General features: G+C 41.2%; 1 long non-coding RNA gene across 3 annotated transcripts in view; it reads left to right on the plus strand.

Annotated features, from left to right (window-relative positions):
- Nucleotides 1-24,353: 24,353 nt before the first annotated feature.
- Nucleotides 24,354-25,507, plus strand: part of LOC104141362 (uncharacterized) — a 30,110-nt gene continuing 28,956 nt past the window's right edge. For 2 of the 3 annotated variants that reach the window (XR_011138036.1, XR_693520.2), the window contains exon 1: nt 24,354-24,443. This is a non-coding gene — a long non-coding RNA (uncharacterized lncRNA). The remainder of the gene's footprint in view (nt 24,444-25,507) is intronic. The other variant, XR_693519.2, reaches the window with a different exon arrangement.

Raw genomic sequence — 25,507 nt, forward strand, 5'->3', positions numbered from 1 at the left:
TATGAATTGTGAGGCTGATTTCCCAACCTGGCACAGTCCATCGGGATCCTCAGCCTAGCTGCAAGTGAGTGTGGCTCAAGATTCAAAGAGACACATTTTTAGAAGTGTTAGGACATTTGTGAAATTTTCAAAATAACTGTAAATCAGTATTCTATCGAAACCATACATTTAAAATGAGGTGCAGTTTACCTACAATTTAAAAGAGGACAGTATAATGCACATAAGGAGAACTAAAGCTTGTACGTTATAGAAAAAAGACAGGAAGATCTTGCAGCTTTGCTCGGAAAGTAGAGATTCCTCTTTTGGAAGAGCAGAGTAGGTATGAGTCTGGAACTTGTCATTTATCTTCCAAAATAGTTAAGCAAAGTCTTACTGCCTTCTGGTTTTGAGCACCCAGAGAGACATGCTCCATATTATCCAAATTCCTATGAAGTCTTGTGGGTTCTTTCCAGAGATAACAAACAAGTAGTATCACTGTAATCATTTTTTACTTCCATCCACTAAACAAAAATATAGTTTTTTCAGTGGGTAACATAAGAACACAAAAAGTGCAAATGGAAACAGAGTATTATAAGTATTGGAAATTAGAAAGTTCCATGCACTTTTTAAGTTTTAATTGACTCAAGAGAGCTACAGCTAAGCCAGCAGGCTTGCTGCTGTTTATCAACACTTGCAGACTCTTAGATTTTGCTTATCACTGGTTAATTTAGATTGCCTACCAGTTAAAATTCTTTTTTTTTTTATTGTAGTTCAAAATGGTTAAATAAAATATTAGGACAGGCAAGGCAGACAGGCATTGATAAATTGCAGAGCACTTTTATTAGATTAGCAATGTGTTAGTTTTGACATCAGCTGTAATACGATCCAGTATTGCAAAACACACATTTGGATCCTGACACGTTTATTGTTGTGTTTGGCATTTTTGCTGGAATATCTTTTTCTTACTAAGAGCTGAATGCATGTCTGTTATGGGGCAGGAATTTTTTTTTAAAAGTGACATTATGCAAGCTTGTACTTGAAAGCGCTTTACATGGCAAATGAGGTTACAGAGGGTGTAGAAGTGAGAGCAAAAGTCAGTACACAAAAGGGCTTGTGTCTTAAGATGCTGGTCTGGAATTTACCTTTACGTCAACCTCTTGGTCTATTCAAACAACAATGTACTGAGTGTCAGTCATGGATGGGCAAACTAAGGGTATTGCCGGTCTCTTGACACTGTACTGCTTGGATATGATGAATGTGGAGAAATCTAATCCCTCCAGAGGGAGTCAGGTGGCACTGTCAGGACAAAGAGAGCAAACAATTTTGTACTGGAAAAAACTTTCCATTTTTGTCTTCCTGTGCCAAAAATGTTACAGTCTACAGCTGTTCTGTGTTAAACACTAAATCTACTAGAGAAAAGAATCTCAAAGAAAAGGTTAAACACTCTGTAGGAGTTTCTATTGGTTGGATTATGTTTAGATCATAAAAAACATGCTAAAAATCATTTCCCAGGCACTGTAAAAACATCTGCTTTCTCGATTAGAAAGCTAGACATTCAAATCTAAGTTGGGAAAAAATGATAGCCAAAAGCTATTTTCTTTAAAGGCCCTGTGCAGCAAACAAGTGAGTTGAGTGTTTGTGATATATTCCTATTACCCCAGAAATCAGTCTGAGCAGACAGAGAAAGAAAGCAGATGTCCTACATACTGAGACACTGTTATTTGACGAACAATATAAGTGATCTTCCAAAAAAACAATGATTTAATTTGGGTTTTCCCTTTTGTTGTCCCTGCACTAAAACTGAGTGTTTTACTTTGTCCTCTTAAATCAAGAAAGAAGAATGGAAGTGTCTGGTCCTTTGACATTTCCACTGATTTTTTAGAACTGCATATCACTTTCCCATCAATCCAGGGAATTCCAGCATTCATCCTGGCAATCTGGTATTTTCCCGTTTGCCCCATGTTTTCTCCACAGGTGATTTATTGGTTTCCTTTCACTACAGCCTCTGACTCTGGACAATGACATCAGGCTTCTTGAAACTATACATGCTGATGTTGAGATAGGATGAGAGTACCATAGGTCAGCTAGGCAGAACTGGCTCTTGGTAGTGCTGGAATACTTGTGATTATAGCACAAGTCTTGTGGTATCTGGTGCTCTTTAAAACGCCCAAACAGTAAGATGTGCTCCCGCACGAGTCTGACCTTATGTTCGAAAAATATGTGTTTCTGTTCTTATGGTAGCATAGAAAAAAAATAAAAAGCTCTTGAAAATATGAATTAAAGTTCCCTGAATCTTTTTTTTTTTTTTTTTTTGAAATCTCATTATTTTAAGCCTATCTCAGGATTTTGGGGAATGTCTCATGACTTTTTTGTTTTAGAAGTTCACAGTACTGTGATGGAATGCAGAAGGCTGGTTACAGAGTGTTGACTCTTTTTGTCTTCAGTAGCTGACTTGCATAATAGAAAACAGATGAAGACATATTCTGGTCAGCGTTGTCAGAGCTATTTTGGGGTCAGACTTGTGAATAGAGATAGCTGGAAATATCTTCTAGTTACTTTTTGATAATTGGATTTCAATTACTTGTTCGTAAAAAGAATTCTGTTGTTCCACCAAAACTATCTTTCGTCTAAATAGTGAAAATGTGAACACGCAGAATGTTTTGGCATTCAGATATTTGTCTAAAGGCTTTCCAAACAAAAATTTAAAAGCTAGTGCGTAGTTTTATAAATGTGACCTGAGTTATGTAGGTTTTTCTGTAGCTGCCTCAGAGATGTTACATCAGTAAGAGCTGAGCAATCCTCTAAGAAATCTTTGTAGTTCACGAAAACACCAAAGATTCCCCCAGTTTCATCTTGACTTTTTTGTGCTTTGGAAAAAGTGCCATTATATGAAAATTATACAGGAGCTCAAAATGTTTGTGGAATGTGTGTTATTAGTAAAGAATCAGCTGCCCATGGATTATTCGTACCGCAAGGGGTGGCATTCTGTGCACAGACTTCAAAATGCCTAGCCAAGAGTCACTACTAAAGTAAAATAGAAAGTCAGTTGCGGATACACATGCTAATCGTTGTGTACATGGAAACCTAAAATATACTTTTGACAGAGTCACTCAGACAGGCTTTGAATATTAATGAATATGAGAACTCCAGGAGACCCAGCCAGGAAGGAATCACACTGGGACACTGATGTACATAGTACATTCACATATTTTTGCCCAATATTTGATCAGTTCTATGGTAAACTTGCTTATTATCAAAGTTAGAGGTATCAGTGCAAAGTTAGATTTTTTACCACATCAGCTAATCCTTAGTATTCATTCAGAAATCACTGGGAAAGGGCTGATATCTTCAGCCCCCTTCAACACGCAAATCTATCAAGTAGCTACACCAGTAAGTGTGAGGAAGGGGCATATTGCTGACCTGATTTTGCAAAGTCAAATTCGCTACATTATTATAATCCTCTGAACCTGAAGGGAACTTGGGTAAAGAAGACAAGAAGAGCTCACAACCTTAGAAGGGCTCAAGTTATGCTGTGCTGCATGATCCGTGGTGTTTATTTGTTGGTAAGATGTGTGCCTACAGTTAATCTGCTTTTCTATCTTAAATAGTCCAGATAGATAGATTAGGACAAGAAAACATCACATATGCCTGGAGGGCAAGGCAGATGAATGCGGAGACTTTATACTGTGTAAGATATTAGCAGGAATAAAGAAAGCTCCAAACTGCGGCAGTGTGATACAGAAAATGTGACACCACTTTGGTTTACTTAAATTTTAGTTCACTGTTGTCTTCTAGGAGTACAAATCAGGCCCAGTTCACACAACGGTGCTTGGCCAGGGTTACATAAAGCTTGTGGTGTTACGAGACTCTGCAGTAAGGCATGGCAACACCTCAGATTTGGGGATGTAACACTCATGAGATGGAAAGAGAAGAGTAATTCAATCAGCTCCTCTATACGGAGGACAAAGGAGGCCACTGCATTATCTCATGCAGCTTGTAGCATTTATATTATAATTGAAACCAGAGCAGCCAGAGGAGGTCATTTAGCATCTGTGAAGCATCTTAGTAGATGCTTACTGAATTAAGCTAGCTTATGATTTTCAAAAAGCTGAGCATTATCGCTTTAGTTGACAGCCTATCCCAAGACAGATAATTATGTTGCTGTTGACCTTCTCATACTTTTTTCTTCCCTTTATTGTGCTCATTTCCACTTTTTCTTTCTTCCTTTTTACCTCTCCTTCCTCTTCTTTTGCTACCCTGGGGCAGGTAGAAGGAGGATCCCTCTGGAAATAAGTCACATACTGTGACGTGTCTGTTTCATCTTTCTCTGGTCTCTTTTAGTACCTTCATCTTTCTGCCTGAATTCTGTGGTTAAATATTCTATTGGATAAAGCCCCAATCTCCATTAAAGCTTTATTTGTTGCAGAGCCTCTCTGTGATAACCGTTACTGTAGCAGTTCAGTTCCTTGCAAACAAAAGTTTGAACTAAAAATAGTCCCCTTTTTTAGACAATGAAACAGAAGCCTTTAGAAATTAATAAAATTACTCAACTTGCAACAAAAACTAGTGGCCAATAAAATCTCAGTTTCCTGACTCACAGTTCTTTCTCTGTCATGACTAAAAGATTTCTTTCCTCAATTCAATCATTTCTTTCTGCAAAAACAAAAAACTGATCTCACATTGATCTACATGAGAAGATGTAGGCTACACAAAGTAATGTTAGCAGTAAAATAATGCTTTTTTTTTTTTGGAATAACGTCAGTTGCAAGATAGAAGAGGACATTGTGAGATCATTTCTTGGAACATACTTGTTATTCACAGATATTACTGGAATAATCTGATTAATCAATTGTCTTGCTAGTGGGTGTTATTTAGCTGTTTTGTTTGGCTATGCACTCTGTGATTTGTAGCATGTAAGCCACAACATCAGTCTGGAAGTACTCCAGCGTTTAAGAAGGGTTCAGATACAGATCTCACTGTGTTGTGGGTTAGATGTCCTTCTGATGACAGTAAATTGACCATCTGAAGTGTGTCCATGGTCAAAACTAATGAAAAAATGTCTGACTATTAGTATAGACGTATTAGGATTGGTATAGTTAGCTCTATTAGTATTGGTATAGTTAGATGTAGATAGAAAGGGCCTTCTAAATCTGAGGTTGTTTCTCACTGAATATATATACCAATCACTGAAAATGACCTAAATGGTTTGAATTGAGGAACTATTTTAAGGATACATGCATATGTCCCAGTGTTTTTATAGCACAACCTATTCTAGACTTAAATGCAAGATCCAAAGCATCTTTAATCTGTAAATTATTTTCTCCTTTATTCTTGCTTCATGGATGCATCAAATTGGTATTAGTATTAACAGCAGGTGAGTGCCAAGGGGAAGGCATGTTTCTGAGAGCAGTTAAAAATGGAGCAGAAAAGTAAAAAAAGTACATTCTGAGTTCACTACTGGATATCTAATGTATTAAATATTGCTATGATTTACACTACACTTACAGCGCACCCAATCTAATCTCTTCTCTTTTCTTCTGTACATACTATATTGGGGGCTGATAGCAAAGTTTCACTCCTGGATTATAAAACATGTGTGCGAGCCTCCTTGTGGAAGCCAGAAGAGGTCAAGGCAGCCAGAGGTGGACACCTGGGCATTAATGCTGGGGATGCAGAGGAAGTTGGATTCGGATGCTAGTTCCAGCCTTCCCTGCTGGGCTCTTGGCTATAGAAATTGATCGAAATTGACTGAACCAGATTCTCCCCTGCCTGATTGGTGCCCCTGACTCAGGTAGGTCTCTGGCTTTTAATGCAATGTGTCCATTATGATGCTGGCTGAAAACAAAGGTTTTCCAGTCTCAACGTTTTATAGTTATGCAGTCCTTAGCAGTTATCAAAGATGTGTAATACATGAAAAGACAAAAATGGTAGGGTGATGGTTGTGGCATCAGTATCCCTCTTCTGTCTTCTAGTCTTCTTCTAGTGAGGCTGAAGGAAAGATTCCCACTGACATAGCCAGGAATCAGTCTGTGCCCAGAAATGAACATACTATGACAGTGAAAAAAAGGGCCCCGAGATGGAGGAAAACTAATAACAAGTCCCGATGGATATCCAGAAAGAACAGAAAAGTGGTAGGAGAGTGGTAAAAAGAGTACCGCAAATCCTTCTCTGGACTACAACACAAATGCTAGATTGGGTAAAAGTCCTTAATTTTTGTTCGGTGTACCTTCAGAGGAATAAAACAGATTCCTGACTCAGTAATTAAAACAATCGGATATCTATAACATAAACCTATACTATGCTGAGTCATCATATATCTTTTTAAGTGTGTCTTCTCAGATTGACAGATACTATCTTCGTAAGTGATTTCACGATTTACACAGCAACAGGACAAGATGTGCATTACGCTTTGTATGAGGATGAAGCTCATCTGAGGTCCTCATGCTCGGTTCTGCAGGGCACTGCTTGTCCCTTCCACCACACCTGGCACATGCTGCCCAACTTCCCTCCTGAACATCTCCCTTTCTGCTTGCAAGAGCCTCCTGTCAGGCAAAACCTCCTGCCTAAGCAGAGAGGACCTATTTTGCAGGTGGTCCCTTCTCACACCTTGCATACATGCCACTTGGGACTGCAAACCTCAGGGTTACCTTGGCCTGCCAGTGAGGCAGACCCAGCTATAGACTGTGGTCAGGAGCCTTCTGCAGGGACCAGAGCATCCTGTGGTCCCAGCATGTCACCTAGCATTGTACATTTTCATATATTCGGCTAATACTCTGATGTGGCTTATATCATGGAGAGTTTATGTGGTGGTCATTGAAAATAAAGCTAAAGTGAATGCTCTCTTACATTTAAAGGATATTTCCCCATCTCAGGAAGTACTAAAAGTCTGAAACATGCATTGATACAGAAGGGTGCAAAGGATGGTGCTTTTCCAAAGATGATGAGAATAAATAGCTGTTTATTCTCATCATCTTTGGAAAGCTGTTTAAATAGCTGCTCAGTTTTTAAACAGGCTTTATTTTTCTGAAGGGTGAGGATAAGGACCAAATATTTAACCCAGGAGCTTTCTAGCACGCATAGGCTGGAACTGTTCCAATCCACTTTAACCCCTGGACATAATGTTTACTCACTAGACGGTCAAATGCCAGCTGTTATAACATGCACAGCTCTGCTCCAGCACACGGCACAAGTAGGTATATTTATACAGGCTTGAGGGGTTACTCGCAGACAAATAACACTTATGAGATGATGCTAATCGACAGTTAAACTATGGAACAGAGAGCAAGAAAAAGGATCTGCATTCAGAAGAAGTCTGGAGCTTGCAAAATGAAATCTGTTAGCAGATTTCCAGTGTGCTCATGGAGAAAATCACCAAGAATACCATACAATGGCAAGGTTTCTTTTCAAATGTGCGGCATCCTTGGTCCTGCGGTGCTATTTGAGGTAATCATGAACCACACGATGTGCAGAACTGATATTTGATCACCTTCATTTTCGTTAGGGTCCCAAGTCATATTTCTCTGTTAATCCTGTATGATTCAAGGAGTGAAAAAGATATAAACCACCATTTTTGGCTGGATTGCTGTGCTTGGGTCGCTCTCAGTCACAGCCTAGCTTTGGGCCTCTTCCCTCCTCTCTCTACCTAGAGCCAAATGGCTGCCCACCGCTCAGGCAGTCTCCTTGCTCATGGAAAGGCTTATTGGGCCTTCAGGCTCCAGGCCTCCTTTGCTGCTAACCCAGCACCCTCCTTTCCAACCCGATGTACCTGGTGGTGTACTCGGCTAATGCGGCTCTGTAACCATGTAGTTTTCCTGCTACTTGAGCGTTGGTACACTTCGCAGGTTGCTCAGATTTATGGATGTGTGTAATGAATTCAGATCAATAGGCTCCTCTAAACCTTTCAAGGAGCCACATTCATCAGGCTCTTTAGGAGTTTTGGCTCTGTGACTAATCTCAGAACTATATATTCTTTATTCCTGTGCCTGAGTTAGTTATTAAAATCACAGTTTATGGCATTTTCCTATTAAAATACGTAGTTTCCCAAAGGCTAGTTGAAATATCTAAGTACTCGGAATGAAAGAAATGTAAAAATGTTGGCAAACGTGGTATCCAGTTTACAGTGGTAGAAATTACTCTGGATCATTGTTATTGTTGGACTGCATGAAAGACTTCAGGCTGAAAAACAGGATTTTCACTGAAGGGAGATAATCAGAATACTACATGTTGTCTTCATTCACTCCTTGACTTAATTTTCAGAATATTCTTGGTGACATTTACTAACTATAGGCCCGTTTGTGGCAAGCGGAAGCATTGCCTGATGCTCTGAGCCTGTGACCAGCAGGTTTTAGGACACCGGCTTTATTCCGTTCTGGTTATCACGCTTATAGAGACTCTGTGAACATTTAAAGCACGTTGTCTTTGACCAGCTTCTTCCTCGAAGAAGAAAGGTCATGAATAAACCTCCTGTACTTTGCAAATAAGCTGCAACAATCAACATTTATAAAGTGTTCTGAATGTGAAATATAAGGGAAATATAAGGGAGAAACAGAGCCAGTCCCACTACATTTGTTAAGTCCAGAAATGTTTCCATGGTTGTTTTCTGTTAGTTTACACCAATTTTTGTGGGTGAGCGGCTATATGGGGGAGTAGTTAACCTGCTAATCAAACAGTGATGTTTTCACTAATGGCAATAGGAACACATGCAAGAGTATAAAAACCATGAAATGCCTGTAGAAGAAGTGCATTTAGCCAAAACTGTCCATCTAGAAAGCAAATGTCAGGTGCTGCCTTGTCATATAGTCCTGTTGATTTTGCCTGAATTACGCTGTGTGTAAATTAAGGTCGATTTTGGCCCTTCCTGATGTGATCCTTATAAACATTTGGACCATTGGCTCGCAGGCCTCAGGCTGTGTATTCCATCAGGCAACTGGTCAATGGGAAGTGCCCACCAGAACCACAATCATGCTGGCAAGGCTTCCGAGGGAGATAGTGAGGAAAAGGTTCAGCACGGGAGAAATTTTGCATGTTAACAGTGATCCCCTGGTCCCTTGGCTTGCGACCCATTGCGCCGGAGAGATAAAAATGTATATTTCTGGTAAAAAAGAGAAGCTTTGCCATCTGTCCCCAACACCAGCAGGCAGCTGCAGTCTTCTCTCAAATTTTGCTGCCGTCAGTTTTGAATTTCCGGTTTTCTATTGGGAGAGGTTTGAGGCCTCCAGCAATCTCATCCTCTCCAAAGCCTCGCTGATGCCTTTGCTGCCAAAGGTGGGGAACAGCAGGAGCAGCTCTGGCTGGAGAAAGCCTACAGGCAGGTGTTAGCGAAGCATTTCTAGGCTCACAGGGTGCTTGGGTCTGGCTCAGTGAAAAGGAGGGAGAGAAGGTGGCGGGGTGGACAAGAGAGAGTTTATTGACAGGCTATTTTTTCAAAGCACATGCTAAGTTTATAGTGCCTATATTTTTATTCCCAAAGCCTTGGGAAGTGATATGAAATGTCTAGAGGCATTGGCCAACCACATAGGTCAGGGCCGGGGCTTGAAGGATGCTGCCTTGGAACAGGGAGACAGGCAATGCACAGCCCTTCATGCAGGGTCAGGCATCCTTTCCCCATCTTTTTTTTGGGGTGTCATGTCTTTATTTTAACAGAGTGGCAGGAGATATTTTGAAGGACTGCTGATTTCAGAAACCTTTGAAAACACTGACAACGGAAGCGCTGTCCCTCATCTAACTTCTGCACTGACAGGATCCAAACTTCTTTGTCAGACACGGAGAAGGCAGTATTTTTGTTCCAAAATGAAAAATTCCACTTTGACAGAAACATCTTCCTCAGGGACTGAGACTAGATGATTTAGCTTAGAGTGTAAAACTGTTTTAAAATAGATTGTTTAAGAAATTCAGTATTCAGTGTCACAAGGAAAGAATTTACAGATTCTCCAAATTTGCCAGATTGTTAAAATTCACTGTAATCTTTCACAAAGGCTGATGCAACTTTGTAGTCAAGGTGGCCAAAGGCCCCATACTCCTCACACTGCACTCTTAGCTTTTCCTAGTAAAACAAAATACCACTTTTGATTTCTCTGTTCTTGAGAATAGACACTAACAACTCTATTAAATAAAGTCAGACACTGAACTTGGCTTTATTGAACAGATCATTAAAAGAGTTGTCATCCACATTCACATGTTGAAAAATAAAATATATTAAGAGGTAAATAGTAAATACTTGTTTTGGGGGTTATTTTGTTGAACTGATGGTAACTTAACAGGCAACTAAGAGTGTGAAAAAAACATTTTTCTGCTGCAGATAGGTAAACCAATCTGCTACCCACATGCTCTGTTAATACTGGCAGCCAGTCAGGGAACAGAACTCAATTAAACAGATTAGGCCACAGAAAGCATAAATGCAGAATTCAGGCAAATTACCAAAAATTGCCCTCATTCAAACATACGTCTCATTTGAAGTCTAGGTATAAGCTGTACTGCAGTGTCAAAAGTACATTTGAAAGACCTTGACAAGCTCGCATAGGATTTGATACATGTTAAGAAACAGCACAATATGAAGCCACTTCATTTGAACACAGGCTGGATGTGTTTGAAATTTATCGTGTCGAAGCCAGCACTTGCTTTGCAGCCCTCATTAGAATAACCAAATGATACAATGGCTTCTTTCTACGTAAACAAATGGGGGCTCGTGGGCTGCGAAGGCTTTTTTCAAACACCCAGACTGAGACCTGATCAGCTGCCTCCAAGAGCTGGAGGCACAGGACAGACTGCCCTCTGTGCTGGCTGGCGGGAAGGAGATTTTATCTATCTCGTGCTTCGGCCCTCATAATTGCATCTCACTCCTGACTCCGGCAAAATAACGAACGTATCCTCCCCATGCTTTGCAGAGCACATGCAGAGGAAGTAGCAGGGCTGCGAGCTAACTGACACAAAAATCCTATCCAGATGATGGAAAATATGTTTGTCAAATTGAGAGTGCTTCAGAGATTTTCTTCTTCCAAGAGTATTGTATATAGTATACTAAATAGTCTCCCCTGGAATCGACCTACCCTATCTTAAGAAAGCTATTACTTGTTATGCCAGTACCATTTTGCCAAGTGCTCTGCTTTAACATATGCAAGAAGATTCCAGGGAATAATATTCCCCCCTTATTGGCAGTCATATAAAGTACATTTGAAAAAAAGAGGGTCAAAAAGCCCCAAAAGCAATAAATGACATTTTGGGAGGGAAGAAAAGCTCATAAAACAGCATTATATTCCTAATTTCATTAAATAGAAAAGGTGATTAAATACTCCTGAAAACCGAATGATTGTTTTGCTGAGCTTTTCCTTGGAATGATGATGTTTTTTTCCCAGCTCTTCTTGCAGCTCTGGAGGATTTAGTTCAGCTCCTTCAGAAGTAGTCTGCATTGCTCTATACTGGAACAAGTTATTTTTAGGCCAGATTTTCAGGTGAAGCATCAGCGCGCCATTAAGAGCTAGCAACAGCTCATGGTGTTAGTGTTTCCCCGTCTCCAGAGGCTTTCATGACTCATTAACACGTTAACTTTCAGAAATAATGCTTATTTACCAACAGTAATTCACTAAATGCCTCTGACAAGATGAAGTAAAACGATTTTCTCAATTGCTGAGATAAAATTATGGAGCTGGGACTTCAGAAAGTGTAAATAAATCTGCCTTTTTTTAAAGTTAGGGACTTACACTAACTTCTGCCAGTTGAGACCTGGGCCCACATCTGAAGTTCAAGGAGGATTTTCCTATCGAAGAAACATGTGAATAGGCTCTACCGTAGCATGAAATTTGTGTTCAGGCTGTTGCCAAACATGCTCAAGATACTCTGGCTGCAGTCAATCACTGTCTTCATTTATCCTTCCCTTTAACAAAAGCCAGTGCCCCCTACGCCTTGCCCTGCCTGTGTCCTTGGTATCCTCGCTATAACCATTTTTAAAAGGATATTTTGTGCACTTCATTTGGAGAAAAGAGAAAGTAAGGTGAGAAAAAAGTAGCTGTCCTTAAAAAAAGGGGGTTTCTATGGAAGGGTCTTGAGAAGTCAGCTAGTCCATGCCCTTGTCTCAAGCCAGGCTCCACAGTGCTCACTGACACTGCAACCAGACGTTTTTAGAAAGCTGCAATGATGGCATTTCTGCACCTCTGTTGCAGTAGTTTACGTCCTGGCTTTAAAAAGCATCTCCTGCAATCCAACCTAGTACACCCTCGGTGTGACTTAGGCTTAGTGGACAGGAAAGAGATGTATCCCCTTGCTGGTTATAGCTACCTTTGAACATAATTGAAGAATATTAGCTAGTGTAATCTCCTCTTCTCCAGAGCAAAAACTCCCACTTGCTTCAGTCTTCCTTTGCAGTTCATTTTTTTTGACTTCTGATTGTTCTCTTTTGGACTATCCCTTCTTGATCTCATGATCTTCACCATGTCTGGAGTGCAATTTCCAAAACTGGGCAGAGCCCTTCAGTTGTGTTGCCTTTTCAGCACTGGGAAGAGTGGGATTATTTCGTGGGCCCACATTAGGGCACTATTCTTACATGTCTGATATTCCTTTTTCTAGAGTTCTTGGCTTTGCTGACTCCCAGTCACCTTCATCCTCAGGTTCTTTCCTGCTGTGTTACTACTTGGCTAGTCCTTTACCTTCCTGTCTTTGCGCTGCTGCTTCTTCATATCCCGAAAGACAACAGAGCTGCATTTATCCCTATTAAAATATGTCTTCGTATTTCCTGATCATTATTCCAGTAATCACTGCAAGCTCCGAACTTGCTGACCTGAAAGTCTGACTAGATGCCAAAAAGCACCATGTGGGAGTTTTCCCTACACATTGCATCCCCTGCGTACCTTGTCGTGTCTCCATCATGAATCCATCCACCCTCACAGGGGTAGTAACCAGTTTCATAGCCTAGTTTTATTTTGAGCAGCAGGATATAATTCTGCCCTAGCATAAGACATCCTTATGCCCTATTTTGTCCCAGTGTAAAGTTTCTGCTAAGCTCAACAGCAGGTGTCCCTCATTAAAACGATAAATTTTTTTAATGAAAATGATCCAGGTCCAATTCTCAAAACTGGCATCTTGTTCTCTTCTTTTAATGTGGCAGAACACTCTGTTCCGAACTCCAGAGGTGTCTCAGCAGCTAGAGCTTGTGGCCCACATGGGTTTAAAAAAAAGGATTGCCCCCAGATACAGCCGTATTCTGATGAAGTAGAAATTTTCTTAGGGCATGTAAGCATAAGACTGTAAAACAGTACAGAGCAAAGACAGTGATATGAAGAAAAGTGCTTGTTTCGATGTGTAGAGAATTTCAAATAATTTACTTTGAGACAGTTTGAATTACAGGATTCAGCCAAGGTCAGCAGAAGAAGCTAGAGCTCAGCAATGCTTGGTAGCCCAGTGGGTTGATAACGAAACCTTATACTCTGAGACATCTTTGCTTCCACAACGTGGACTGAAGAAGAAGTGGAGGTGTCTGTGCAGGAAGAGAATTCAGTATTATTCACTGTCACAGCGACTGACTGTTTTGACTTCCATTACTAGGCCTGTTTCACCAAACTTGTTTTTCTTTGATTTTTCAATATGAAAAACTGTTTTGCTTTGATTTTCTCACCACTTCACTACATGAGGGGGATTATCCCACTATTACTCAATTTTTCACATTTCTTTTTCTATAGTGTTGCTTCTATAGTGGTTTAATCACTATTAAAGCCTCATTTTTGGATTGTATTGAGTTAAATAGCCAGCTGCTTTTGGGAAAGAACAGAAAATTTGTTGCGAAAACTTGGGGACATTAGGCATGTTTTTAACTTTCAGTGTATAGCCGAATGGTTATTTGGCTTCTTTGCCTTGCGGACCGATTTTGCTTTACTCTTCTGCCAATTTTCATTTTATATGTACCAGGCAGTGTGAGAGTCACAGCCCAGTTTGAATAGGTGCAAAAGCTGGATGGAAGAACCTTCCATTACAAATACCAGAATAGGTACAGTACAGCCCTTGTCACAATAAACACTTGCTCCTGTGAAGGGCGGAGACGTTATGCCAGCTTTCTAGGGAAAGACCTGAGATCCAGGACACCTGAATAAATTGCCCAACGTTACACGGGGATTCGCGGAAGGAGTGAGCCATGACCCACTCTCTGCCGTGTCCCCACAGCCCCATAGGTTATGTAGCGTAATTTCCATTGGAGATGGGGCCTGCCTTGCATCTGCTTTCAATATCCGAGCCAATGTGTCTGGTAGCACTCCTTAGTTCCCCCAGATATCCTGTAACAGCTGTTGCAGATGTTGTGGAAACTCCTGGCTCCCAGCCTGTTGGGGGCTGCAGTCTCTTGTCTGAAGCACCCAAACCTCCATCAGCTCTCTAAAGCCATACCCAAATCTGTTCAGCAAAATCTCTCTTCCCTCCCCACTTACGGATTAATTTCATTTCTTGACGAGACCTTTCCTCCTTCTGTGGTGGTGCTCCCATGGGTTTAATGTAGAAATCTCGGCCTTTTTTTATCACTTTAGTCAATCTTTCTCAATTCTTTTCACTATTGGCCTTTGAATATTTTTAATACAATGCTTTTTTAACAGATATGGCCCTCAAACTACCTGCTTGCCTCACGTATTACTGTAGAGTGTCAAATATTTCCCCAAATGTTTGTATTTTGTTTATATTTTTTCCTTCCTTCCTATTTCTCTTCTATTACTGTTGTGTTCAGATATATATGTGTGGATGTTTTACCCATGGGTATGCATTGGTATTATATGGCAAGCAGTATTTTTAAAATAAAATCTTTTTAACTGAAGTGTATCTTTTATCTCTGTGTTGTAAGTATTTCTTGCACTTGTTTACAGTAGTCTTTCCTACCACTACTTCTATTATCTGAACTTTTGAAATTCCTGCTGTAAAATATTAATCCTACATTAATGTCTGCAGCTATGTTAATTAAACCGGTCATCTCTCGTTATGCTGAATCAGGTTTGTGCTTGGATGAGATGTCTTAAAGCAAAACATAGGTGCATGTGTTCATGTCTTGTCAAAAACAATAAGGACAATATTAGGACTTACCACAAAAATGATAGGAAATAAAATAGAAAGCATCTTTTTAAGTTCCTGAACACAGGCCTGGTACATCCACCTGTGGAACACTGCCTTCAGTTCTGGTCCCCCCTGTTTAAAAATATCCCCCCATTTGCAAAGTTAAAGAAAAGGACTACATGGCAGGCAGCATATGAAACAAATTCCATGGAAAAAGAGTAAAAATTAACTTTGATGAAGGGGCAATATGACAGAGATTTAAAAACATCATGAGGCAGAGGAAGAAAATACTGAAACGCTGTTCTTTAACTGTCATAGCGAAAGAACTAAATGAAATTTTCAGGCAGGAGTTTGAAACAGCCTAAAGCAAGTCCTTCCTCAGACAAGACGTAACAGAACTCGCTGCCGCAGGGTAATGGGGATGCCAAGACGCTTCAATGGATTCAGAAAGTAGTTAGACCTAAGTTCATGGACAAAAATCCATTGCAAGTTATTAAACTTCCCTCTTGGGAAGGCCCTAAGCCCCAGATAGCCAGGAGTTAGGTTCTTCCACCCAGGGAAATATCGCTACCCACCCGCCTTGCCCTCATGCTGCTGCCAAAGCATTGCCTGCAGGGCCCCAGGGCTGGTGAGCTGGAGGCAAACCCAGGCTGTGCAGCCCATATGACATATAGCCTCCACCAGCTTGCTCGGGTACGCAGGAGCAGCGACACCACTGAGCCCATTGTATGTAACATGGCAATACTCATGCTCAAGATTATAATACTGAGGCCTCTGGGCTCATGCAACCACTGTGGCCCTTTTCGTTACAGTTAGGGGCATAACCTTTGCTGGCCAAAAGCCCAATGTGGTCACTACATCCCCTCTGCCGAAAAGGACCTCCAAGGGCCTCAGTTTAATATAATTTTTCTTTCAGTTGTCTCAGGCTTCCTTTCAGAGAAGGCAGCTGCCACACAGCTGAAAGGGAAGCAGTTTCAGAAACTCTGGAAACACTGGCCAAAATATCCTTTGGAAATACTGATCGCTACTTTTGAGCTTATTGTGTAACCCATTCCCTGATGCACCACAGGGTGCCAGCAGCGCTGGACTAGATCGTAGCACCTTTCTGAGCCACTCCGCAGGGGTGTCACCATTGCATACAAGAGCCCAGACACCCCACTTTCAGAATATCCTGCTGTGCTGGACCTTTATGTCACACATAGGAGTTTCTTCCTTTTTATTTCAATATTTACTAGGTTTTGTCACAGAGTTTCTCTCATGCTACTCTGTCCCTGCTCATTGCTCAGATAGATTTGCCCATTAGCAAGCTGTGCAAACACAATACCTCCTGCTGCCTGGTGAAATAAACCCTTCACTTTAGGACCACAGCATCCTTTTCTAACTTTTTCTACCAGTGCAAAATTTTCTTCTCACCTCAGATGGGCAAGACAGCTTTAAGAGACTCAAGTAACCCTTTTTTTGACTGCTGCCCAAGAGGCATTATTCCACAATATGAAAAAAAAATCACTCAGGCTTTTTTAAATTGCACTTTAGTATTGCTACCACATTTTCACTATTACTTCCCCTCCTTTTAAAAAAGCGTCCTGAGATCTTCATTTACGGTAGTTATGAAATTTGTATGGTTCCTAACTTTGAAGACATGTCTTCATGAAAGCCAAATTTTGCTGTCAGTTCCACCAGGAAACATCCAGATAGACTCCGTGGCCATCAGTGCTGTTGTTCTACATTGCACTGGGGCAACTGGATCAACTCGCAACAGGTGAAGATTTCTGGACCTAGATTCTTGCTGAAACAATGGAAGGGCCCAGAAAGAGACCGACAGTTCTTCAGCAGCAGTAAAAACTCTGCACAAGGCTAAAGCACATTTCAGACATTGTTTTTCATAAGTATTGCAAACAAATCCCCAGAAGAAAAATGAAAAATCTTTTTCTATAGCTTGCTCCAGGTTTGTAAAGGAAAGCTAATATTTGCTTGGGGTTTGCTTTCTGTTTTGTCCAAAAGAACAAATTCCCCTTAGCTATTTCTGAGACTTTTGATTTGTTTTCACAGGATGCTTACTCAGGAAAGCAGCCACATAAGTTAATTGTTATTCCTCATTTGTGCTAAGGTGGTATCTAAAGTATGACTAAGATTGGGTACCCAACACAACTACCACATGTTAGGTACTGTACAAAGAGCAATAAGGAGTATTTGCTGCCCCAAAAGGAATGAGCACGTACTTACTTGAGTCAGTACTGCAGAAAAATTGAGTGTTATGTTTCGTTCCTCTGGCTTTTGGTCACATTTATAGAACCATTTGCAACGCATTCTGGCTTGGTCTGTGTGACTTTATCCAAGCTGTGTGTTGTGTTAAGACAACCATCGCAATGTGCATGAACGGACAGGAGGGTGGCTTGACACCTGAAGTGGGAAAATGGCAAACATTTTGTTTCTATTTATTTAATCAGCAAGAGGATGAATATGAAAAGCATGATAATAAAATAATTTAGAAGGACAATATAGGAGACATTCACCATACTACATGGTAGTAATATCATATTTGACAAGTCCGGTGTTGTAGTAATGTCTTTTGGTATCCTGAGAAGTTATTATTCAGAAACAATGACCAAGGTGAGACAGAAACTATAGTACACTTGAAATATATTCTTGTTTATTTTCTCTTTTCCTCACTTGAATATGAATGATCACTCAATAATATATTCTACAGCTTTTGAATCCTTAAATCTGATTCCTCGACCTAGAGCAAGTCAATATGCTACTTTTTGATGAATAATGTAATCTCTCTCTCCCTTATAGACTTGGAGATGAAGCTTTCATTGTCAAAAGCAGTTAAATTAAGATACCATACCACATCCAGCCTCTCAGTGCAACTGAACCTATTTGGGAGTTTGGCAACAGCCAGACCATTCCCAGCATACGGTGGCACTGGCACTGCCGATGTTGTCCTGTCCTTGTCCCTATTCGCTCCGTGAGCTAATAGCACAAGACTCCGGAGTTTTGGAAATGTTCAGCAGCCATTAATGATGTTTTCAAAAGAGCGCCATGTATGAGATATGCATTCAGGGGAGGAAATCTGGTCCTGTCCTGGAGTGAGCTGCTAATGGTTGGCTTTCCCACAAACACTGCTGAACATTTCCCAAAACTATGCAGATCATTAACACTGGTAACATTTGCCTCTTAGAGTTCCCAGGTCTGCTCAGAAACACCCCATGAGTTGCTATACTGCTCTGCAACGCAGAGCCAAGCCCTAACGAGCGCACTCCCATCACTCAGGCCAAGATGCGAGTGTAACTGTAGACGGCCTCAAGGGTTGGCAGTACTGCTGGGTGCCACCCTGCCTGGCCTACCAGTCCTGCCTCTTCCCTAGATGAACACTCACAGTCCATCTACTCCCTGACCAGGCCTTTCCTGTACCCTGGCCCCAAATCATTAAGCTTCACCATGGTCTGCTGGCAGCAGCCAGGGCATTGGCCATCATTGCCCCCTCACCCTCTCCGAGGTGCTCACGTGCTCTTCCAGCCGTATGCCACATCCTGTCTCGCCTTTTGTGCCGCTACACAGTTCTGCACCCTTCCTTTTCGCATCGCCACGTCGGGATTTTTGTGCCCTTTCAACCATTTCTCCCAGGTTTGCTGCTCACTTCTGCTATCTTTTTGCACGTACTTCTTCCATCTGATTCTTAACCACAGGACTGACAGCTTTAATGATTTTATTACAGCAGTTGTTACATCTGATATGCTTTTTTGCTAAAAACCTCAGCTGCTGGACTGTAGTGATTACATATAGTCTCTGCTTTCACTTGTTAGGAAAAGAACATTTGTGTCCCTCATGGTTGCAGAGAAAACTTGGAAACGCAAAGCAAATGAACCTGAAAAACTCAGAAAGCACAAGGCAAGTAAAAAGAGACTTTATTAAAAAAAAATCCAAACAATTTATAACAATATCATGGCATTTTTTTCCAGCCCTCCCTCATGGCTTTGATATGCAGTAGACTTAGGGCTTTGGGCTGATGCTGACTCCAACCCTCTGTAATTATGTTAATCAGAAAAATCACATCAGAATAAAAAACCCTCCCCCTCTTAGTGTACTGTACATTTTCTTCGTCTGACACAATCTAACTGAGTAAGTGAGTAACGCAATGGAAAAAACTGCCTAAACATAAATCATCAAGTTTCTAGCTGGCTTTCCTTTCCAGGAGAGTGGAGGGAGAAGGCTGTGTTGCTTGCTGTTTCAGACATCTTTGAATAGTCAGTAGAATTATAATAATTTTTAAAGAGCCAGGCAAGAACGTCTGAGGATTTTAAAAGTTAGAAAGTACATGGCAAGGGCCATAGGGTCTGGCAACCCTAGCATCCAGTTTTAAACAATTTTTGATTAATTTTTCATCTGTTACTTTCACTTGTTTAAATAGTAATGCTACTGACGTTAAAAGCACTGACATAGTGTAATTTTTCAAGACAGACTAACTTCAAAAGACTTGCTTGGGGATGATGAAAGGATGTGGCAAGCTTACGAGGAGTCAGGCTCTGAGTTCATCATTCAAATAAAATAATAATTGGCTCTGCAGATCTCTTTTGAGCATGAATCGCTGTGCCCGAGCATCACACATTTATCCCAGCTAGAGAGGTAGTGCCGCATGGGGCCCCACCGCAGCTTGGCAGGACCCGTGCAAGGTGATGAAAGAGCTCCCAGCAGCATCTGGTATCAGTTTTTCATTCACCGTGGAAAACTGCTGGTGTTATAATCAACTCGCCATGCCATTTGTTTTTTTCTTCCTTTGTAGTCCTTGCAAGAGGTTTCTCTCAGATTTTTGATTTACTGTTGGGTTATTTCTTTGTAGCTTTGTAGTTTTGTGGTAATTTCTGACAAATGGCCAAGCACTTTGAAGTTTGGTCTTCAGAAATGTTTTCTTGCGTTGGGGGACACAAAGAGATCAAAATTCTATTGACTCTGGATCAACCCAAAAGAATATGATGAGGCATTAAATTCAAGGGGATGCAAGATTTCACTTGAGCCTGAGGCCTTGTATATCTGCTGCCTGGTCAGTGAAGAAGGAGACTCAGTTCCAAGTATCTTTCTTTTGTCAGTTAGGACAAAGGCTTTGGCTTTTGTTTCCTGGCTTCTTCAAGAAAAAAAAGACTGAAAAAGTGGTTTGAAAATTTGAAAATCATGGCTCACACTATAACAGCACAACTTCTAGCCATTTCACAGGTCTCAGGATGTCATGGTTCCCTCCACTTATATATATGAACTTGCAAGTTCATCTGCAAGTGAGATCTGATTTTTAACAGAAAATTGTTTTCCTAACTGTACTGGACCCATGATCAATATAGTGCTCTCTAACTCCTTCCTCTGATCAGATGTTTTAGAGTAGAGATGCTGCCAGATTACCCCACACAGCACCATGCTCATATAAGTGCAACCAAGAAAAGTTTGTTCTCAGATCTGGAAAGCCGTGTAGCAATACTGCGTTATATTCATTCCTTTATCCTCTCTTTGACCAGGAAAGGCCCATCTTGTACACCTAATTTAACCATCCCAGATGGCATCACTGGAGGCCTTTGTGGTCTCTGAGGTCCTTCTATAGCAGTCCCTGTTTAGAAGATGGAATTGCCCTTGAATAGATACACCTGGCAAATTTGAAATGTCCTATCTTCTGCATAAGAAAAGACTGCCAGGCCCTTTACTTTTTGCTTGTCTTCCTCCTCCTTCCAATATAAAAAAAAAAGAAAAAAATGCCTATGTACTGTTTATTATAATATAACTGAGGAGCACCTAGAGGCATTACCACAAGCAGGTTTCAAACAAAAGGTAGTTTTTCAGCCAACGCATAGTCAGGAACTCATTGTTACAGGATATTGCGGAGGGCAGAAGCATTAAAATACTTTTTAAAAATAAAAGTAAAGAGTTAAAACAGGTAAACATAGAGGATAGATGAATTGCTGTCTACTAAATAATCTCCAGCTTAAAAAGCTGCTTTGCTTCGGAGTCTTGGAAGCTTTGCAGCTGTGACATAGGGAGGATCACCTTGTACCAGTCCTTACAGTGTTTCCGTAAGATTTGTTTCTCAGGATACCAGGAGATAAGGTACTGAGTCAGATGGAGCCTCCCTGTGGTTCAGCATAGCTGTTCTTATGTTCTTTAATTCTTCTGGTTTTGCCAAGGCTGCAGGGCAGGACTGAATGTTTATATAATGCTTTGTATTGTTTCTGCACTAGGCTCCTGTTTTCAGTACTTTCATACTCTAAATCTTGGATACAAAGCTGGGTCATGATTTTTCAAAGTTGCCTAGGACCTTTCAGAGAAAGTAGTGTGTGGAAGCCCTTACATTGCTTTGAAAACCTCCATTACAAAGCTTCAGAGTTAAAAACACTTACAAATAATTTCTTGCAATCTGAAGGCTTGCTCTGGTTAACAAACCGCTGCCTTGCTACAGTCCAGAGTTCAGGTTCGTGTATGTCTAGGCCTAATATTTAGACACCTCCCCTAAAATAAAGTTTGCAATCAACCGTTGTATTGAACCGTGTGTGCCACAGGAAGCCAAGGGATACTGCTTCTTCTTGAGCACAGCAGTTGCACTCTTCCACCACCAATATGGTTTTTAAGTGAGCTCCTGCTTCCAAACCACCTGCTGACTTCCTCAGAGGGTTTCCCGCCTTGTCAGTTGTCCTCCCTCACACCTCCATCCTTTGGGGCTGGGAATTGTCCCTCCTTGCCCACCTGTGCTGCTGGCTTCCTGCGTGCCACTCGCTTCCAGGCCCGCTGCTGCTGGTGCCCAGGAATGGGGCTTCCCGGCGGAGCAGCTCTCCACACAGCCAGATCCCTTCCCTCTTGCTGCATTGGTGGGGAGCAAGGAAGAGGCCGCTCAGCTGTGTTTCAGCTGCTGGGATACGAGCTACATGTTAGCTCCTTCCCCCAGGAAGGACAAGCACCCAGTGACCCAGGGAGCGGGCGCCTTCCCACAGGGTGGGAGAGTGAGAGTGGGGTAGAAACCACATGCTTGAGGGGGTGGGCAGAGAGGGATCACTTTGCGAGGCAGTCCGTGGCAGTAACTAATACATAGGAAAGCCTGCTGTCCTTGCAGGGCATCTTTTTAATATAAAAAAATTTATTTTCCGTGTTCATTCACCACTACCTGGAACACTGTTTACATCTTACACAGTGGAGTTTCTCAGGACATTCGCTCTATCCCCTTTCATCCTTTCACTTTGCCTGTAAGAAGACTGATGATTTATGTAGCATTTTTAGAAATAAGAAGGGAATGGTGTTGTTTTTACATCTTTTTTTTTGTTTTGTTTTACAGTAGGTGACAACGTGCAAACCATACCTTCTGCATTCAGAGAAATATTCACTTTTTTCGCATTTATTTTGAAATTATACGATCTTTTTTTCAGTAGATGACCAGAATTGTTTTGTTTTCCTTCGTTGTATGACGAACTGAGCAGTGTAAAATTGTGAAATTCCTTTCCGGAGAACAAAAGGTAGCCTATTTCCCACTGATAAAATAGCTATTTTAGCACCTGTAAATCTGTTTTGCATTTAATGGAAAACTACATTCTGTGCTGATAACAGGATCAGAAAATGGGCTCTGACAGCATGTTGTGATTTTACAGTATCCAGGGGTAAAACATGAGCTAATTATGAGCACATGGCTTTCAAGAGTCATACTTTTGTATTTAACTCCATAAATCTTGCTAAGTGAAATCCAAACCTATGTCTACAGCATTTGCTAATCATTAGGCCATTAATTGGTTTTGCTTCTTTATTCATAAAAGATGGGAGTGTTCGGAGTTTTATTTCTAAAGAAATGGCTGCAAAAAATAGGAAGTACTTTCTTTCCCTCTGTAACTTCACAGGAGGTGTTTCTGCTGAGCTGCTGAAGCTAAAAAACCTGTTGGCTTCCTAAACAAAGGCCTCTGTACAAGAGTTTTTCAGCGCTGCAATTTAAATGGTGTCTAGTTTCAGCCTAGAATACCAAGGTCATAATTTTAGGCCGTAGATGGCTCTCCCAGATGTCTTTGGTCAAGTTAATCACAGTTTGCCTGAAGGTTGCGCTTTCAGGTAATCCATCACGGCATAATTGTAAATCAAAACCTTCTTCTAGGTCAATAAGTAGCATATTTTTAGCTTGCGTTAAGGCTGACATTGGACAGGAACTTAAACTAGGGTAGAATATTAAGCAATATTACTGATTACTTTCATCTGCCACACATACTTTTAGAAAAGTGTGTTTCGATAATTACTATCAAAAAAATTCTTCTGGAATTTTTTAGAAACCCTCCTTTAAACTCCAGCTGGATTTACTATATATTTTTTTCAACTTTCAGCCAGTATTAATAAGCCTAGTTTAAGCTACCCACTGCTTTACTCCACTCTAGCTGGAAATATCAGATCTTGACCTGATCCTCCATTGAAATGGACCTCAGACCCATGGCGTTTGGTTAACTGAGCATGCAAGAAATCTGGTCGTGTACAGGAAATCAGATCTTGAAGTAGGATGGTAATGTACAGGGTGAGGAGTCGGTGGGTTGGCCAAGGGCTGTAGGAGGCAAATGAGGGGTGGTAAAAGCAAAGGACTTAATGCAAAACACAGAAATGAGACGCTGGAAGATAAATCTTCCTCTAGCTCTTGCGGTGGGTTTTTGTGTGTGAAGGCACATTCTTGCCCTAAGTTGTTCTGACATTTGGGATCTGTCCTGACTTCTTTCTTCTGACGGCAACAGATAGCATTTTGGGCCTGAAAAGTAAAAAATCACTCTGCCTGCAATTGAAGTTAGCCAGCACAAAAACGGAAAGCACCAGACATTCAATATGGCATGCTACTGCCCTTCAATAATTTAAGTCAGTGGTAAGCGGTACTGTGTCTACCTGAAACACTGGGGACACATTTTAAGCTGATGAGTGCCAATTACATGAACCGGAATTTGGTCGGGATGCTGAGGCCTGCAGGCTTGTGACATGTGCCATGGATTCATTAATGCCCAGATGTGATGGGGCCACGATTTTATGCTTTGTCCCCAAAAGCAGCAGTTTGTGGTGAATCCTGATGTCACTTTTAGGATAATATTGAGTGATGCAAGAGCCAGTTTAATTGATGGTATGCCTCAGTAGATACATATGTACCTACACTAAGCACCTTTAATAAATTAATGTAACAAGCATAGGGAGACCTGCGGCTTCACGGCTTCAAATTCACTTTGAACTACGTTCACAGTACGCACTGTCAACAGTTTCCCTGCCAAAGCCATAAACTATCTCAGCGGATAGACTAAATACAGCTCTTTACAAAGGACATGAATCTCCCTATTGGATGTCTCGGCTCTAAGAGGGAGGGACGGAGGCTTAGCTGGTGCAACTCCACATAGCTCCAGGGCAGCCAGGGAAGGCGCCCGATTCCCACCAGCTGATGAACTGGCCCCCAGGAGAAAGCCCAGGGTAGGAGACGAAAGGTAAGCCCTGTGAAAACATTTTCTGAGACCTCTTGTGAATTAGACTTAATAACAACACAGCGTGGGACAGATCCAAGCTTCCATCCAGTGCCAAAATCTTACTGCTGGAGATTAAAGTGACAGTTTCTAAAATCCGGTGAGATGCAGCAATGCAAACTTTGGCTAAAAGCAATAACTCCTTTTTAGACTAATTAATGCCAATGTTTGTTTAATCTCCAAATTCCATCACATGCTGTAGGAGTGCTCTACTTTTATAGACGGGGGCAGTGCAAAACATGTTCTGTATCCAAGAAAATCGTGCCAAAATCCCTAGCAACTTATCTTTTTCTTCTTCTTCTTCTTCTTCTTCTTCTTCTTTTTCTTCTTCTTCTCCTTCTAATCCGTGTTTTGCTCTTGGTGCTCATGGTAACAGTAACAGCTGTCGAATACGGCTTCAGGCTGTCTGACTCCCTTGGGAGAATTTATGTGTTTTTCTACTTCCTTTCCTTATTAGGAGGCAGGAATCTGCGACACCTATTAGAACAAGTATGCATAAAGGGTAATGACTGTGCAATTTATTAGTGGTCTGTTCTTCTTCAAGCAAGCCATCAACCAAAAGTACTCGCTCTGTGCCAGGGACCGCAGCCAAGCATAGTCTTGCCGTGTGGCAGGTGGGCGACAGCAGAGCTCAGCTACAGGGAGAAGTTTGGCAGGGGATGTCAAATGCTGATGTACTTAAATAAACTCCTTAACTGAATATCAATAAGGAGAAGACAGTAGGGATGGGGAGTTCCCCTTGTGAAATATTTAACTCAAAGCCCCAGGTGATGGAGGCAAATATCAGATCACCCAGTCCTGCAACTTGTATGCCAAATCACTTAATTTCACCAGCAGTCCTACTGCCATTAGTACTGCTGAGCCTAATAAGCATTCCTCAGAAGGAGATATGCCTGTAGAAGGCAGTCTAGCAAAAATAAGTGAAAATATGAGCGCTTGGTGTGTTCTAATACGTAATATAGTCATTCTGAAGTAGACTGATAGTTCAATCATGTTTACCGTCTTTAAAACGAAAACGTTCCAAAAAA

Source organism: Struthio camelus, chromosome Z (assembly GCF_040807025.1).
Source record: "Struthio camelus isolate bStrCam1 chromosome Z, bStrCam1.hap1, whole genome shotgun sequence".
In the NCBI taxonomy this organism is placed as follows: domain Eukaryota; kingdom Metazoa; phylum Chordata; class Aves; order Struthioniformes; family Struthionidae; genus Struthio; species Struthio camelus.